Source organism: Mastomys coucha, unplaced genomic scaffold (genome assembly GCF_008632895.1).
Source record: "Mastomys coucha isolate ucsf_1 unplaced genomic scaffold, UCSF_Mcou_1 pScaffold8, whole genome shotgun sequence".
Lineage (NCBI taxonomy): Eukaryota > Metazoa > Chordata > Mammalia > Rodentia > Muridae > Mastomys > Mastomys coucha.
The window spans coordinates 71257937-71265367 of NW_022196914.1; the positions used below are offsets into that span (position 1 = coordinate 71257937).

General features: G+C 37.3%; 1 pseudogene; it reads right to left on the bottom strand.

Annotated features, from left to right (window-relative positions):
- Positions 1–6691: 6691 nt before the first annotated feature.
- Positions 6692–6983, bottom strand: LOC116083314 (annotated as a pseudogene).
- Positions 6984–7431: the final 448 nt, after the last annotated feature.

Here is a 7431-nt window from a genome sequence, read left to right on the forward strand (position 1 = left end):
TGTATGTACATGTTTTCAGGGCTGACCATTTGGTATTGGATGATGAATTGTGTGTTTTCCCAGGAAATCTGCTTCTCTGATCTCATCATCCCTTAGTTGTCTAAGGCTAAGGCCTCTGGACCTTTCTTTCTTACATGTTAACATGTCTACTGGTGTTGTTTGTGTTTAGGTTATGTTTAGGCAACCATGTTGACGAGACTCCATGGTTATAGCTTCGACATTTCTAGGAGTCACAGTCTCACAGCTAACTCACCAACCCTCTAGATGAGCGATTCTAAACCTTCTTAATGCTGAGATGCTTTCCTATAGTTCCTTACTCTGTGAGGACCCCTGCCACCACATAATTATTTCCTAACTACTTCATAACTGTAATTTTGTTACTACTATAAATCCTAGTGCAAATCTCTGATTTAGAGGATATCCTTGTAAAAAGGTCGGTCAACCCCCACACTCACAATGATCCCTGAACCTTAAGTTCCAGAGTAGTGCTGCTAATATATCAGCTGGGATTGGACTCTGCAACTGTACTTTGATCAGTTATAATTATTTTTGTAGTAGTCTCTGTCTAAATATTATGATTTTTTATATGGATAGATTGACTCTTAGGGGTAAATTCTTTGCTATGTATAAGGTACTATGTCCCACGTCTCTGAGTATCCATAGTGAAGTGATATTAATTTTCACAATGGAATCTGAATTCTAGATTTCAAATCCTCCATCTACTACATCAACATGAAACTCTAGATATAGAATTTAGTCTTCCAAGCATGTTTCATTAGCTATAAGATCATGGAATTATCAAATGTATTTAAATGAAATAATTTGTATTGAATATTTAACATAGTAACTATACTGTATCAGGCAATATAGTAATTACTTAATAATTCCTTCACAGTGCAGCAATATTAGAACAATAACTAATAAATCATGTTTTAGTTCATGGAAATTGTTTCATTTCTCAAAGGCACAGGGCTTGTGTCACATTAGTCTTATTGCTGTAAGAGAATGCTGGACTATCTGTGTATGTATGACTTCAATACATTCAGTTTTCACTGATCAAGAGAAGGTCCAGCAAGTCCAATGTCAAGGTTCACGAGATTCCGTTCTTGGTAAAGGACATCCTGCTGCACAGTGCTGTGCCTTGGTGTTGTAATACAGGAGAGAGATGGTGGGGGTGAACTATTGTCTTATTCCTTTTTCTAAAGACACTGATTTCATCTTGAAAACTGAATATCCTCCTCCCATAACCTAATCTGAATCTAGTTAACTTCCAGCAGCTCCCCCAATTACCCTCTAAATATCATCACATTGTAGATATAAGTTGAAAGTACAACTTACAAGGGAGTAAGATATACAAACATTTATGACACACATGTTTAAGAGTACACTTGACTTATTTTTTTTATCTCCAGTAAGAGATAGATAGATAGATGTTATTTGGCAACCAAGAAATGTAAAATAAAACTACTTTGAGATTCCAACTCACAGCAGCAAGAAAGGGTACCATCTTGCTAGGATGTGAGGAAAGAAGATCCTTTATGCTCCATTGAAGGGATGTGAATTTGTGTATCCACTGTGAATGTATGCACTAATGCTCAAGTTATATGTACTATATAGCAGCTCCTTGAGAATATGAGGCTGAGGATAGAAACAGCATATGACTCAGCTACATAGCTTCTGAGTATATATTCAAGGAGGCTAAGGCACCACATCACTGAGATACTTGTACAAGTATTCCCAATTTACATAGGAACTGAAACCGGTTTAGATGTTCATCAATGCTCAAAAATTTTAAAAATGTATTATGCATACATAAGATGGAATTTTAGGCAGCCATAAGGAAACAAAGAAATCATGACACTCACAGGAAAATGGACATAACCAGATATCATTATGCTAAGTGAAGTAAGTTGAACTCCGAAAGAAAGATGTCATGTGGTATACCAAAATATTAAAAATTATATACTTGTACACATATACATGTTTATATGTATGCTTATAGGTCAGCAAGTGGACAGGAGACTATGAAAGGAGAGGAAGAGGTATCAAAGAATAGGAAATAGAAAAGAGAAAAATGTTTGTATAGTGAAGCAGAAGGGACTGAGTTAGGGAAGAGTGGGATCCAGGTGGAAAGGGAGGTCAGAGGGACAAGGAAGGAACAAGAACAAAGGACAATGGCAGGCATGCATGAAGATGCCAGTGTGAAACCACTATTTGTTGTGTTAGCCTAAAATAATTAACTCAAAACTAGAAAACAGTAAGATAATTATTTCACAGAAAGAACAGAGATGAGAGATTTGTAAAAATGAGAAAGAGAAGAAACAGAGACAGATATAGCAGAGAAAGGGAGAGGAATAAGAAAAAGAAAGCCAGAAGACAGTTTTTCACACTAAAATGTATAATGGGTCTTCTATACAAATATAAGGCACAGCTGTGGATCCAAGTTCAAACTGAAGAGTTTTTTCAAGCAAAGCCCTCACAGAATTCCACCATCACATGGTAGAACAGAGTCGTTTGGTCATGCCTTAGCTTCAAGCGATTATAATTGGACCTCTATAAATCTACATTTACAACCATCCAGAGAAACACAGCACAGCAGTCCGGTGGACCCCACAGAACTTTGCTTTCCCCCTTTCACCAAACTTTACCCACCCAAATTCTATTTTGTTGTTGGCTCATCCAGTTCCAAGCTTCTGCACTTAAGAAACACCTGTTTCCTTACAGAAGGATTTCAAAGACAGACACACTCAAACTCAGGCTCCCAACAACGCTAGCCCTAGGAATGCACACGGTGTGCTATTTAATGCTTTGCCTCCTCTACATAATGAAATTATTAGAGCCTCCATCGAGAGCTATTCTCACCAGACAATCTAGGATGAGGTAGAGCTAAAATATTCTACTGAATGACTGAGCACAGATGCTGTAAAAATAGATGACCCTTGACACTGTCTCCATCCTTTCCAGAGTGATAGGAACTACATATTCTTCTGTCAGAGCTGGTTTTGTTTGAAGTTGTCCTCTTAAAGGGAATGCCAAATAGATTAAGAAAGAAGTTACAAAGGAGAAGTTAATCCAGAAGGTCCCAATATGAAAGCAATTTTATTAGTTCATAATTGCATATTCATGAGGTAGCCTTTGTTTTGCCTTATAAACCTGAAAGAAACAGGTTAGTAAGTAAAAAAATAACTTCATATAGTTATAAGGACTCCACCTATGTGCTTTTCAGCTCTTGAAAGCAAGGTCTCAGTGGAATATACTATATTTGAAGACATTCCTTCTAGTGATGGATTCTTCTGATAGGTGGAGAAGAACCTTGGCTTAAGTTTGGGCAAAGAAGGGTCCACATGTGACTAGGGTTAGGAGTAGACAGAAGACCCATTAGCTGAATGTTTTAAAGTGTGTGGCCACCTTTCTTCATTGCCTATATCAGCAGAATGCATTGTGGTGCTTCTTCTTAGCATGAACTCAGTCCAAGTCTTGTTTTGCCATTTTTTAACAAGTAAAACAAAACAAAACCCATATGAAATAGTTCAGTGTGACTTTTCTTCTCTTTCTTTGATGAGCTTTGTCTGTTTTGATGGAGGTGAGAAAGGGGGTAGACTTCAATGGAATGATGCTGTATGAACCAATGGTTCAATCAAATGAAGCAATTGGGATCATTTATGTAGAATGAATTAATACAGATTCAGAAATACCTCATTTTCATATATAAGTGATATCTAGATATATATTCAAAAGTGTATCTGTCTGTCTCTTTCACTCTGTGTGTGTGAGAGAGAGTGTGTGTGAGAGAGAGAGAAAGAGAGAGAGAGATTAGAAAAAGGAGGAGGCGGAGGAGGAGAAGAAGAAGAGAGAATCATGAGAGAGCAGAAAGAGATCTTTTTTATTGGATATTTTCTTTACACTTCAAATGTTATCCTCTTTCCCAGTTTCCATCCCTCCTGGAAACCCCCATCCCATCCACCCTCCCCCTAATTCTATGGGGGTTTTCCTCCACCCACCCACCCACTTCTACCTCCCTGCCCTCGATTCCCCTACACTGGAGCATTTATCGAGCCTTCATAGGACCAAGGATCTCTCCTCCCATTGATACATGACAAGGCCATCCTCTGCTACATATGCAGCTGGAGCCATGTGTACTCCTTTGTTGATGGCTTAGTCCCTGGAATTTCTGGGGCATCTGGTTGGTTGATATTGTTGTCCTCCCCATAGGGTGACAAACCCCTTCAACTCCTTTAGTCCCTTCCCTAAGTCCTCTATTAGGGACCCTGCACTCAGTCCAATTGTTGGCTGCTAACATCCGCTTCTGTATTTGTAAGGCTCTGGCAAGGCCTCTCAGGAGACAGCCATATCAGGCTCCTTGGAGAAAGAGATCTTAATACAGGTGAGAAACAGGCAATGTGTTATGCATAATTACAAAGGAAAGGAGGAGATTCACAGGGAGGAAAGGGAATGAGCAGAGATGGTGTCACAGACAACGATAGGATACCAAGTGAGAACAAAATATAAAGGCGATGTGTAAAGTTATCATAATGGAACCCATTACTTTGTATGTAAACCATGAAAAGTAATTATTATAAAAAAGAAAATTAGCTTGCAGGAGACTGATTCAACTTGGTAAGCAGAGAGTTAACAGATTATAGAAAGAGATCCAGTATATGGACTTCAAAGTGTGTCAAATTAATATCATGGCTTTAGTACCTTATCTTAAAAGTTACATGTTGAGAAAGTCTTCCAAAAAGAGTAGGGAGCCTATATTACACTTGATCACATGCTATAAATGCTGTTAATTTCTTTGATGTTGAAGATTCTCCCATGGCCCAGAAGAGCTGCTGATATACAAATGTTTTCTGTGGGATGACATAGCTAGCATATTCTTGTACAGTTCACTTTCACACATTGAAATCAACTATCTTAAACAATGATCAAATTGAGATGAGAAAAAGACTTTCTTTGTGTTTTTTGGCAATTTAACTTTTTATCAGAAACTTAATGTTATTAAAAATTATCTAATTATTAAGGAAAATTATTTGAATGATTTTTACATTCGGTGTGCTATAAAATATATGTGAGAGAAAGGGTGTTGATGTTAGGATATAATGCAAATTAATTAATTAATTAATTAATTAATAAAGCCCAGTAAATTAGTACAATATAGTGCTGAAAATTATCTGAGTATATATTAGTAGAATTTATTAACATTTTTCAGATAAATTTTGCTATTGCATTTAAATAGTGACTTTATTTAGTCGAAAGTGATTATAAATACAGGAGCTTTTTTGGCTTTGTTCTAAACATCTCATGTTCATTTTCTTTGTATAATAAAAACACTCAGAATCTGTATACCAGATCCAATTAAAGCTTTAAAAATACAGTAGTGGGAGTTAGGAGTGGAATATATTCATGCACATCAGTAAGAACTATTCCTCTTTTGCATAACTATTAGAAAATATGATTTAATCTCATTCTATAGTAGATTTAACATCTTCACTTAATTTCTCTCATAAATAAAGAAATGTACAAACAGTTATACTGAACTAATCACAACCAAAACTCAAACCTATATTTAATATTAATAGTGATAAACAGCATCTGACCCTCACGACTTGTACCTACCCCTTGCTTTCTTTTCTAACTCTTGAATCTCACAGATGGGCTCCAGTGAGAAGGCATTGGTAAGAATAAAGGTATCTTCTAAGTGGATCCCCTCCTTCTCCATTACAGACCAGACAATAGAACCTGGGGTTTCCCAGGACCCAGATCTATACCTAAAGGTGTGTCAGAATTCTTCCTCTCTTTGTCACTGTGTACTTAAAGAAGACTTAATCCCCAGATCACAGCATTATACAACAACTTCCTGGGAACCTTTTCTGTGTGTACTGTTGGGTCAGTTCAGTCCTTAAACCATGTAGGTCAGTATTTGTACCAGGTTTGCAATCATACCAGTATTCTGTGCTGAGTGATAGAATACAATACACCCTTCTAAGTAAAACAGGATTTCAGATATAAGCATGAACATATATTCACTCAAATGGGAGCTACTTCTCAGATCCATTCTCACTCATTTAAATATAAAGTTGGGTCATTCATTTGCCCAAGTCTTTAGTCTTTCCGTAGTTTCTCAATAACACTTCCAAGGATGAATCACAATCATTAGGAGACTGGCACTGTATCATCGCAATGAGTCGATAAAGAGTTCCACATGAATCCTCTGTCCTGTGCAGAAAATTGGAACACTGTGCCCTTTTGGAAAAGTTCAGGTCTGCATTTATGGTTTTTATCAATTTGTTATTGTATAAAATGTTAAGCATTCTTTTGGCTTCCAATAACCCATGCAAAATCCGGTGTATCACTAGTTAATGTTGCTCTTTGTTCTAATTGAAATAGCAACACAATAATTTTTTTTAATCATAACTTCACTTTTAAAAAGTACTTAGAGCATCCAGGAATGCATTAACTTCACAAATAAAAATATTATTACATCTAGCATCTAAAAGTTTATCATGTGCCAGGAAAAACAAGGCAGAAAGGAAATAGATTTGGTTTTTTGTAACAAAATAACCCTTGCAGCATTTATGGCCACTTAGTGATAATGTGACACTAAAGCAAGATGAGTAAATATAGCTCCCAGCAGAAGGCGCCGTTAAAAACACCGAAGTCCCCTCTCAGCTTCTCCCATGCCTGACCACTGCTAGTTGGAAACGCTTTGAAACAGAGTAATATTATCTCCTTTTAGCATGATTGGATCCAGTGGTTTGACTTTGTTTTAGAATTAATCTCTTCTGCATCATCTAATAAGAGGTTCATGTACTCATCAAAGTCAATAATACAACCACCTATCTGAATATTCAATTGCCCGTAGAGCCACACCTGAATTAGAGATCTATTTTGCAAGTATCTGAAGATGACATTGATGGCTGCGGCATCACCTTCTGTACCTTCTGCGACTTCTGCAACTTCTGACCCTGGCCATGATATACCATGGTGGAAGTCACATACAAGTACCATACAAGTAGGAAGGCTGCCTCAGAAAGTGACTTCTGGGAACAAGATCTGGAAAACCAAAATAGATGGTTTTCGACTGATTTCTTTTTTGGTATTTCTAAGGGAAAACTTGGATTTTTATTTGATTATGCTACTCAAGTGTCACTAGTCCATGCCCCCAGAGAGACATGTGTCAGTATTTAGGCCACGCATCTGGTCCTCTGCCTCCCAGAATGTTGTCTTTCTGCATATCTGCACAGCTAGCTCCTGGGATTCCTTTCTGTATCTAGTTAGAGATCAGCAGGTGCTGACTTTCATATTTAAAATGGTAGGTGTTGGACTGGGGATGTAGGTCAGTTGGTAGATGCTAGTCTAGAACTATACACCTGGACATTACTTCTAAGAACTGGGAGGGTTGGGGTAAGAGGATCAAAACTCAAGGAAATC